This window comes from Ammodytes marinus (genome assembly GCF_949987685.1).
Source record: "Ammodytes marinus genome assembly, chromosome: 17".
Taxonomy (NCBI): Eukaryota; Metazoa; Chordata; class Actinopteri; order Uranoscopiformes; family Ammodytidae; genus Ammodytes; species Ammodytes marinus.
The window spans coordinates 25,869,390-25,881,917 of NC_137221.1; positions in this window are offsets into that span (position 1 = coordinate 25,869,390).

The following is a 12,528-nucleotide window of genomic DNA, read 5'->3' on the forward strand; positions in this document are numbered from 1 at the left end:
ATCTTTAAGTCCATCTCATGAAAAATGGGAGCAAAAACAAAAGTGTTGCATTTATATTTTTGTTGAGTGTAATATGGGCACGCCAGAGCCCTTTATATGGTACTCTGGGGAGGACGTAACCAGATGACGACAGTGACGTGCATGCAACGTCGAAGCCTTGATAGTAAACATCAAAGATGGCTGCGGATATGTTGTGTGAGTTTGAGACTGCTTTGGCCTCGACCCTTAACGATTTGGAAGACGGCACTCAAATCTTTCATTAGCAAGTAAGTGGAATGTTCTGTTTTGCCGACCGACAACGGCAAACGTTTAATTTAACAGTTTAACAGCTGTTCGCTAAACGAAAGGGGCTTACGTCACCTTGTGCATCGCTCTGATTGGTTGTAGTGCTATCCAACTGCGTACAGTGGCATTTGAAATGCACGAGTAGGAGCCGCCCCTTGAGTTGGAAATTACTATTGATCGTGGCCAGACCCTCTATCGTTCAAGATATCAGGGTCTGGATTTCCAGGCTAGCCTACTGTGTGAAACGCCCTTAACTTGGAAATTAGGTCCTATGGCCAAAATTCCAACTATCCCTTTAAATCCCTTGGGAGCAATTGGTCCTTTAAATGGGTCAAATAATAGTCTGACAGTTTTCACTCAGCTGTTGTTTTAAAACCATGGACGTGAAGCATTTTAGTTTTCCTGTGAGAACGGTTAAGACTCAGTGTCGGGCCAAAGCATGCATGTAATTACTACTGGGCTTATATAAAACAATTTGTGTGTGTGTGTGTGTGTGTGTGTGTGTGTGTGTGTGTGTGTGTGTGTGTGTGTGTGTGTGTGTGTGTGTGTGTGTGTGTGTGTGTGTGTGTGTGTGTGTGTGTGTGTGTGTGTGTGTGTGTGTGTGTGTGTGTGTGTGTGTGTGTGTGTGTGTACAGTAGATGAACAATTTTAAAACTCCTGTTTTACTCCCACTAGACTGCTGCAGCCCGAGCTGAATATATATATATATATTTTTTTTTTACAGCATTGTTTTGCAATCTGTCAAAACAATGAGTAAGCCGATTTGTATACAAAGGAACAGAATGTAATTCCGAATGAGAATTTGGGCCATCCCTCCCCCCCCCCCCCCCCCATTTGACAGCCAGCGACAGGTAATTCTCCAGGGTTCAAATATTTCTGGATAACATAATCATATTGTTCAAGTTTTTTCCATCGTTGACCTGCGCTTCTTCCAGTTAAATCACATTTCGGGGGGATTAAAGGCAGCTATTAAAAACCAAATCCACTCATGTTTACCAAAGGATGATACCAAACTTCAATTGGAGTTTGGGGGGCTTTAGCAGTTTCATTTTGATCTAGATGGGATTTTCTGATCCTTCAAATAAAGCCACAAGGAGAGCCCCTCTCCACCTACCAAGCAGAATTAATATGAATGTTTTATTTGATAGGGATTGGAAGAGTCAATGGGCAAAATAAACGATTCAGGGGATCCCGAAATTGATATCCAATCACAGGAGAGAACGCTACAAACTGACACCCGTCTCACTCATGGTCTCACTGCCGGTGCACGCCAGAGCGACAGATGAGTGAATGTTTATGCGCCTACAATGGCGGAGCAGGTAAAAATCATGTTTCATCTCACTTACTTATCTGAGATGATGCTAGATAACTCGCTGTTTGAAGACATTAATGTGGTGATGTAGGGACGAGGGAGGGGGCTGCTAACTGCAGTCCCTGACAGGAAGTTAGCTAAACTGACCATTCCGCTTACTGAACCTTTAAGTATATGAGGTCCATGTTGCAATGTGAGTATTATAAGTTTCCATCACGTTGAGATTTCTCTTGATTTCAGCATTTCAGCACATCATTCAGCATTGGAGTCGATCAGACATTTTGATTCCACAAACATTTACGTTTCATTTTTTAGGCAGTCCATACATTGTAACTGATTCCATCATTAGCCTGAAATCAGACTAACATGATGTTGATAAGTGTGGTGATTCATCCTGATTTGGTTGATGGAGTATTACCAGTATATCCTGGTTTTGGATGCTGGCTGACTGATTATGGAAATCAACAGCAAATTGTTTTTGAACATGGGCCCACTTTCTCCTCAACGCTGCATGAAGGGCACGGGGAGGTGTGCGCCCGTAACTCACCGCCATGATGTCAAGACTTGTAATGTAATTACAAAGCCATCTGTCTCTCATCGTATGACAAGCGCAAAATGTCCAATTATGCTTTCGTTTAAATTGTAATTAGTTCGGCCCAATTTGCCGTTCCTCCAGCGTGCGGCTGGTGCCTAATGAAAGAGAGATACATGATTCTGTGCTAAAGAAACCTGTGAGATTTCTGCTCACTGCACACTGGCTGGCTTTTAGATCGCACTTGGACTTTTTTTTTAGGCAAAGCAATAATTAATGGGATGAAATTCTTAGTCATGCTTCTCACTTTCCACTACATTTGTTTTGAGGCTTTTTTTTAAAGACATGGACATTCCTGGCACCCAAAGGCCAGACATGCGCTGGCGGCCTGAGGGGCTTGATTTATTTTCTTCCAGTCAATAATTTCATTAAGTTTACATCAACTTTTTTCGACTTCTGGTGTACACGGCCAGTAGTGTACATGAGTCTTAAAGAGGGTTTAAAAGTATTTTGAATCCATACGACAAATAGCCTGGAAATCCAGCCTTGCTGCTGGCAAATTTTAATTTGCTCTGCGTACTGGTCTGGGCACGAAACATTGGAGCTCATTAGCTATTTTGAAAAAAAAGAGCTATCAATTAAAATCGTTCTATCTGATATGGGCGGGCATAACCGGATGATGACAGTGCTGCGCATGCGCCGTCAAAGTGGTGATAGTAAACACAAAGATGGCTGCACAGCAAAGGCGAGGCGCATCCTTTCACCACCCAATGTCACTAACGTACTAAAGTGAAACTATATAAAAATTAAAATGTATGTTAGATTTATTTATAAAAAAATAATTCTTACCTTAATTAAAAATTAAGGTGACGAATAAATCAAGGATCTCCTCATCTTTTTTGTAATTTCCTACTCATACATATTTACCCTTTGGTGGTGTGTGTGTATATGTTGATGCAAATTAGGAGTTTTAATCGCTTATACTGTAAATATTATCAGCCGCAGAACTCCGGGGGAAGCTTCCTAATAGATAATAGGCATTGACTTGATTCTCCTCCTGCTGCAGATTGCGGCGCACCCCGTGACGCAGGAGAGAAGGAGAAGGAGCGGAAAGAAAGCCTAGTATTCAGGCCATGATTAGCCTGTAATCAGCAAAGTACAAACTGATTAGAAGCTCTCGCACTCAGCTGTCTTCAGGGAATCTGCTTTCCAACCAGCGTCTTCTCTGCTCCTCTGTTTTCCCCCTACTGCCGTTGATTACAACACTGCTCCTGTGATTTCTATAGCAGGGCCACTTTGCCCGTGAGTGGCATCTTGGAGGCGTCCATATCTCTGACCCTCCTCTCAATCCCCAGAGGAGACATGATTGCCTGTATGGATGTGTTGCTATACAGCTGTGCTTTATGGGTTTGTCAATATTGGCATTTTTTTATTGAGTCAGTCAGTGTCATTTATTATGTGGTAGAGTTGAGAATGTGCTCCATTTACTCTTTAGGATATCAGCAATTAAGGATTTTGGTACATTTTGAGATTGTTCTACTTTTTTCTATTCTGAAAGTTATTAGAGAATGATTTGTTCAGATGTTGTTAATTGTATGATTTATGACATTTTGTTCTAAAAAAAATAAAAAGGCTGTATCAAAAATCAGTTATTTTAAACTTTGGAGACCAATATACTTCAACTCTGGCTTTATCCAGCATCTAGATTTTTTTTAAGATATGCAAATGCAGCCTACTCATAATAAGTAAAATATAGACAAATTTGCATATTTATTAAAACGTTACTGAAAATTTTAATTCAATACTCGTTATGCAATATATCTGCATATCTTACATAAAAGTTACACATTTTACCCTATTCAACTGCATTGTCTCGCCACTTAAATTTGAAATCATTGCAATCTTCTTACGCCATTGAAACAGGCTACACAAATGAACCGACGAATTGCCATTACTGTGGCTACAACCAGAAAATCTCTGAAGTTTTACGAAGGTTCTCTGAAATGTGACATCTTTGGGTAGTTTTTTGGAATAAAAATTGTTCAAATAAAGATAAACTAGGAGCCACCAGCATCCTCCGTCTTTTCAGTATGAAATGGTCAGTAGCCTGGCATTGGATGAGCCCTCATGTTTACAACACGGTGGAAAGGTTGATTGCAGTCTAACAGAGATATGCCAGAAATCATGAATCAAATCAGTGCAACCTCTCCTTTATGTCAAAAATCAATACTGTATTGGGCATTTGCAATATAGTTTGTTTGTTGTTTGTTTTTTAAGGTGACAAAATCATATTTTTTTCAAGCACTGGTCCATTTCTAGAGTTTTGTCTGTTTTGCTTCCATAACATGTCTAATTTCATACTAGTGATATATAAAAAGGTCCAAAATGTACATTAAGGTGTTTATTTGACTAAACCTTGTCTGTTTTTCATCTGTATATTCTCCTCCTATACAAGCATCTTTATTACTTATTATCTCAACATTAGTTTTTTCAGTAAAGTAACCAAAAATCTCAACTTCGGCACTTACATCAACTGAACTTTCCATAATAACTCTTATTCTGCACTATTCTGTAGGTCATTACAGAAGGATTTATTTGTATAGTTGTTAATTGTCTGATTTACAATACAGTGTGTCCTATTTTCACCCCTGAACTTTGACATTCCTCCATCCACGCTTTAAGAGACAAACTACTGAGCATAAAACTACAATCCGTTTTATCCCATTGAAGCTTGTACTTGGTCTCTCTCTCAGACAGTGCTCTTTCTACTTTTAGCCAAAATGCATCCGTCCCTGGCACAGGCTTCTCTCAAATCTTGACTTGCAGATTGATTACAGCTCAAATGTGTTTTGCTGCCAGCTCAATAGTTTTGTCATTAATACATTTCCACAGCTGAAGGAGCACACATTCCATGACTGGCGAGTGTGTGCATGGAAAGGCAAAAAACAACAATCTTTCAGAGAAAATATTTACTTTAAGCGCAGAATAATTACACCTTGGTACTGGCCTTTTTCTCTGCAAGCATCCACAGTTTGTATAAGCTGAAAACCTAGAGCTGTGAGGGAGAGCGGGTCAAGAGACCTCATTGATCTCAGTCTCATAGGTGGCTGTATTAAGTTGAAAGCCCTTTGGCGCGGTGGCTGTACTTCGATCCATGGGTGATTTATCAAGTCTGCAGTGTGTAGTGCCCGCAACCCAGTCACTGTACTAGTCACAACACACTGCCTGGTGATTCATTATGTGCTTGAATGGCAATACAGAGTGTAAGCTTGTACATGATGTGACAAGAAAGGGTCAATAAGCAGCAGTCATAATGGGCCCACAGAGAGAGAGAGAGAGAGGACCCCCTGGCCGTGATTATATGTTACCACACGGGTGAAGAGAGACACGTGCACTACACATGACATAACCCAAAATATATACATAATTAAGCATGATTATATTTTGAGTGAATTAAACACAACAGAGGCGTCGCTGCGGGAAGACATGTTTCCCTCTGTGTTTATAAATATGTTGCTTTTTTTGGGCACGGGGATAACAGTGTCCAAACTTAAAAGGTGCTACAAGGAACTTTTAAATATTTCTGAAACGGGCACATTTTTCCTCTGATAATCATAAATGTCATGTCAGAAAACTGATAGAAGACCCCAGTGACCTTAACAATAATGATGAAGAAATTCAGTTTCATTACGCTGTTATAATTCCTTTTATTTGTTCCCGCTGGTAACCTATATTGCTTCTTCTCATAACTTTTAACAGTAATGAAACAGAACTGTAAATTGAGCTTCCAGATCAATGCTGTCCTCTGCCTCGAGTTCATATATATAAATAAATATGCAGAACCTACTTTTAACCTGATAATATGAATAATACTAGCTATTCATGGTTGACTCAAGACTCAAGTGATGAGCACAGGAAAGCAGGAACATCTATCTATTCATTGATGAATGTTTCAATGACAATCAACCAATCACAGAGAATGAAACATAAATGAAGAATGAATAACATGAATTAGGATTGACGAGCCTACTGTCCGGAGCAATCGCCGAGTGTGACTGAATAAAGAACTTCAGTGTATTCATTATATTATTGCTTTTATCTTCCTCTGTTCTCCGACATGGTCATACAGATCTTGAATTGGCAGCTGCATCTTCTTTAGCTGTTCTTCTGAGGCCCACAGTTACCGCTTTCCCCGCATTCTATATAACCATAACCTCGTATGTGTAAATAACTGTTATTGATCTGCTGTGTCAGCCCAACACAGAAAAACGTCAAGCTATAGCTGTGTCCCCACAGCTGTAGCTTGGATCTACAAGACAAAAATCGGACCTGAATATAGCCGGAGTTCCTGTTACTTAAGAAGGCCGCTGTGTGATGCATCTAAAAGCTCTGAAGAGGCCAGTGTGTTGGCCTTAAGCTGAGATGACTATATCACACATAATGACAAAAAGTGAAAAGTGTTTAGTTTGTCAGTGTAACATTTTATTAAGGTATGACTGAGAAGACATGTGGAGCCAGTTTCTGTTGCATTAAGGAATTTTCATGAATAAATTTAAAACATTATAAAGGGTTTAATTATGTGTTATATTATGTATCTATTATAATTATCTGAAATAGAGCAATACAGAGTGTTGGGTCCCAAGATGCCTTTCATTACAGAGCGGATTGAATAGCAGATTGGTGGACCAAAGATCAGAGGATGCGTTCCAATTCATACTTTCTGCCATTTAGTATTGTAGAAAAAAGATTTAGGATATCCCAATTATTTTGGTCAGATTTAGTATGCTTAAAATACCCGGATGTCTACTACATCAGGCAGAGAGTTTTAGTGTTGCAAACAGCATGCTATTTGGGAAATGTTGCCCCAAAATCAAGAGTTGACAAGTATATCTTATGGATATGACATACAGTCATATGAAAAAGTTTGGGAACCCCTCTCAGCCGGCATTATAATTGACTCTGCTTTCACAAAAAAATATATAAAAGTGGTATGTCTTTAATTGACCAGGAACAGCTAAGTACTGGGATGTTTTCCAAACAAAGATTTTTTGAAAAGCAGTATTTGGTTGTATGAAATTAAATAAAATGTGAAAAACTGGCGGTGCAAAAATATAGGAACCCTTGTGGTTTTGTTGATTGTAATGCCTGTAACAGCATGTAAAACTGATGACTTTAAACACAAAGTTGGTTGGATTATGTTGTTAAGCCTTGAACCTCATAGAAATGTCTGTTTAATCATGATAAAATGTATTTTAGGTGCCTAAATGCAAGTTGCACTTCTCTTTGACTCTCTGCTGAAGTGAGACAGAATGGAATCATCAAAGCAGCTCCCAAAAGATCTGAAAAACAAAGATTGTTCATTGTCATGGTTTAGGGGAAGGCTACAAGAAGCTTTCCCAAAGGTTTCAATTGTCAATTTCGACTGTAGGGAACGTTGTCAGGAAATGGAAGGACACAGGCATAGTGGCAGTTAAACCCAGGCATGGCAGACCAAGAAAAAAACAGGAGCGGCATAGGTGGAGGATTGTGAGAATGGTTGCACACAACCCACAGATCACCTCCAAAGACCTGCAAGAACATCTGGCTGCAGATTGTGTATCTGTACATCGTTCAACAATTCAGCGCAATTTGCACCAAAACATCTGCTTTTTATAAAGACCAAATAACTTAATTTTTGTCTCATCAGTCCAAAGCATTTTCTTCCAATATGAATCTGGCTTGTCTAAATGAGCTTTTGCATACTCCATGCAACTGTATCTGTGGCGTGGGCGCAGAAAGGGCTTCCTTCTCATCACCCGCCCATACAGATGTTTTGGTGCAAATTGCACTGAATTGTAGAACCATGTACAGATACACAATCTGCAGCCAGATGTTCTTGCAGGTCTTTGGAGGTGATCTTTGGGTTGTGTGCAACCATTCTCACAATCCGCCGCATATGGATTGTACTTTTCTTGGTCTGCTAGACCTGGGTTTAACTGCAACTGTGCCTGTGTCCTTCCATTCCCTGACAACGTTCCTTACAGTAGAAATTGACAATTGAAACCTTTGGGAAAGCTTCTTGTAGCCTTCCCCTAAACCATGACAATGAATAATCTTTGTTTTTAAGATCTTTTGGGAGCTGTTTTGATGATCGCATTCTGTCTCACTTCTGCAGAGAGTCAAAGAGAAGTGGAACTTGCATTTAGGCACCTAAAACACCTTTTATCATGATTAAACAGACCTTTATATGAGGTGCAAGGCTTAACAACATAATCCAACCAACTTTGTGTTTAAAATCCTCAGTTTTACATGCTGTTACATGCATTAAAATCAGCAAGACCACAAGGGTTCCCATATTTTTGCACAGCCAGTTTTTCACATTTTATTTAATTTCATAAAACTAAATACTGCTTTTCAAAAAATCTTTGTTTGGAAAACATCCCAGTACTTAGCTGTTCCTGGTAAATTAAAGACATACCACTTTTATCTTTTTTGTGTGAAAGCAGAGTCAATTATAATGCCGGCTGAGAGGGGATCCCAAACTTTTTCATATGACTGTATCTGACGGTGGTGACAAAAACCCAGATGTAGTCATTATAACCATGAAATACGTAAAATAATCAATTACAGTGATTTTATAAAAGCATATTATTGGTTGAGCGTTAATTCAAGATTCATATTACAGTCTTTCAATCAGACTTGCTCTAAAAGACTCACACCAAATCGCCTCATTTTGTAGATCATCCTGTACTTTTTTAAGCATTCAGAAGAATGAACATTTCAGAAGTGTTCTCTTTACGGCAGGGTAAGTCCCCACATAAAATCAAAGAAAAAACTCCTCTAAACTTGCCTTTACAAACTCTTTCTCCCTCCACGTACACATTCCAGCCACTTCCTTTCCTCTTTGTTAGGTTGCCTCTCATTTTAATGACCCTGGTTCCAAGCCAATTGTGTTAATTTCCTCAATATGTAAATGTTGTTAATGTGAACCCCCCCTCCCCCCTCCCCCCTCCCCCTTTTGACTGGCAAAACTGTTGTGAGTTAATGAAGCTTTTGTAATTACGATTGCTATAGCAACAGCGGTACCTGGGCCTGGGTGATATTACATGCAGTCTGTTTTTTAGCAGTCAGCAGACACAGGCGACCAAAGCCGATTAAAAATGTCTCATAATGCAGAGACATTGCCGCGGAGCGCAAATAGGTAGGAGCACAATGCATCGTTAGCCTCTGAAAAAAAAACACAACACTAATGCCATTAAGCCCCGGGAAAGCAGCATTACAACAGGCCCCGCTATTTTCACTTGAGCTTTTCATTAGATCTTCTTGTCTGAAACCGCTTGTCCTAATGAAATCAACAATGAGACAAATTTAAGAGCTAACGATTTGGTTCAGAATAACACCAAGAAGAGCATGACAGCTCATAATTACTGAAGTGAATATGAGACATAAAAAAATTACAAATGGGGAAATGATGACCTGATTAACCCCCATGCTGAGAGATTAAATGAAACGGGGAAAGAATGAGTGAAGATGTGGTATAATGTTCACTTAGGACACAGTCTACACACAATGTGTCGACTATATATTACACATGTCTAATAATATGATCGATTATCATTCATTTCCCCGATGATCGATCAAGGTCATTTAAGATGCCCAACCCTACAAGGAGCAAATCCCAGTCTCTTTGTGAACCTTTGTGATGGAGGAAGCCCACCGGCTGACAGCTTGTCATAGAGTTAAATTCAGTGTCAGCCCGGGCCACACTTTCCCCATTGACATTAATTGCAGGTGACAGGGCTAAGTACAAGGCTCCACACAATGACAGCAATGACTCCCGAGGAAATTCTGGTGTCCCTTTGGTCAGCTGTGACAGGAGTGATTATGCAGACTAGGAACTTGTCAAGACGCCATTATTGGACCCTTGGCTGACTGAAGACACCTATTATATATGACAATAGACAAAACCAGAGAGAATCAGACGACTTTTTTTTTACTCAGAATGTAGAAATATGTTTTTTTTTCGTTTCTCGCGATTTAAGTCATCAATAGAAACATATATACAATATCAAAAAGAAGACTCATATATGGAAACAGGAAGTATCAATGCACATTGGACCTCCTCGGAATATATTATGAATTCTTAAACTTGTATTTAAAGAGGTTTTGACAACCCCACTGTTACCATATAGTGGATGATTTATTCATTTGAAATTATAATATTCAATAAAATATTGGATGAATTCCCATGAAATTTGTTTCAGACATTCATGTGCTCTCCAGATTAATTGTATAAAGTTTGGTGAACCTGTAACTTTTCCTCAATTGTTAGGTCAGAATCTTAAGATTATTCAATATGTTGGTTAATGGCCAAATACCTGCAAAACTAACGATGTTCCTGAGCCAGCTGCACTTCAACATCAACATATTTAAAGGTTGCCTATGCAACATTTAATGAAATTATAGTCACACAAAAGTCATCCGACAAAAGTAACGACTCTTTCATTTATTTTTTAATTGAAATGTTGCGTAGTATGCCTTTAAATGATCATTGTGTAAGCATGCTAACTTTGCTTCACTGTGTGTAACAAGTTCAGTCTCACAGAGCTGCTAAAATGACCATAGACACTTAGGGACAGATCCACAAAGTATGGATTGTACATGCTAACAAGCAAATAATTGTAATACATTTTTAAACATGTTGTTCTATGCATTATCTGATCCAACATGCCCCAGTATACAGGCACACACTCTTTATACTCCCACCACACACTTTACCCCCATATTCACCCCATCTTCCTTCTGGGCATCTTAAGGTGATATCTGCAGAACTGTAATGGCTCTTTTAATGGTCCTGAGATAAGTGCTTTGAACTCATTTGAGTGTAATCACCTCGGAAATTTCCCTCTGAATCATCTCACATATTTGCAGCATTCCAATTACTCTATAATTTATGCCCTTAGTAAGCTCAGCACTTAACACTAACACTCTCCACTGAAAACCCAGGGTAATAACAATAAATGTACGGTAGAGATGAAAACTTAAATAGAATTCAAATGTTCCATTAAAATAAGTTTGGGTCGAGCCTTCCAATAGGAACACTTGAGTAATAACTTCCTGAATGTTACATACTAAAATAAATAAATAAAATAATAAAAGGGCACTAACACTGAGACCAGGAGGCCAAGACTAGCTTACAAAGTACCAAAAATATATATTTTTTCTGTGGAATTTGAAAAAAAAAAAACATTTATTGCGAACACCGATGCAAATGGTTTTGGCGAGAATGGAAGTCACAAGATCCATTATTCCTTTTATTTTATGTACAGAAGTACATTACCTAGCCACAGTATTAAAACCATAGAAATACATAGGCCTACTGACGGAATTTCTGAGTAGCACAACTTATTCTAAAAATAGTAGCTAAGTCATGCTATAAATCTGATTTTAAATCTAGGTAACTTTTCTGGGCTTCAAATGATTTACATGGGTTCAATAAAGTTAGCAAGTGATTATCTTTGAATACATCTGCCTACTTAACGCAAACCCAGCGACTTTTACCTTTGCACAAGGACGGTGTAGACCTTAGAACCAATGTAATATTGAATATGTTGGTAAAATGTTAATAGGCAGTACAATTTATAATAGAAAATAATAATAATATCAAACCAAAGCATAAACCATGATTGTGGTTGGATTCCTAATACATATTTCAACTGTATCAAATACTGGCCACAGAGTACATTTTTTAGAATGTGTTAAGTGAGAACTGTGTCATAGAATGTGTATGAAGCAGAGGCCTGTTGTCTGCTGTGTGATGAGCCTGTCACAGGAGGAGAGAGGGGAGTGAATATCAATTCTAAGTCTGATACATATCTCTCCGCTCTAATGGAAGTCACAGAGACCCCTTGGCTCACCAAAGCATTCAATCTGATTAATGAAGCTCCAATCTAAGGTAGGCTTCCATGCTGGAGCTGATACCCCCCTCCTGTCCTGCACATACTGCAGCAGCTGCAAACTGCTCATCCAGCAAGGAAACCAGAATGGAATGTGTCAAATAAATCATTCTCCTTTAGGAAATCCAAAAATTGCTTGCAGACAACTTTTTCAAATAAAAATGCAACATTCTCTGTATGTGGGTCTGTAGATTTGGAGTCAAGAATCAATAAAGAATACATTTTTCTCTGAAGTGGCTGAAAAGAGGCAACCGTAAAGTGGGACACAACCCTAGGAAATCCTTCCTTGAAGAATTTAAATGGGAATATGGGGAAAACCTAGCCTGGCTCCGCCCGCCCGCCTACTTCCGGCCAAATTTTATTTTCCCTTCAGTAGTCAGTCTGGGTGTACAGCCCATTTCCCAGTTTTGCCGGAGATTCGACAGCCGGTCCAATCAGCGAACAGAGCGAGTGGCTGATATCGA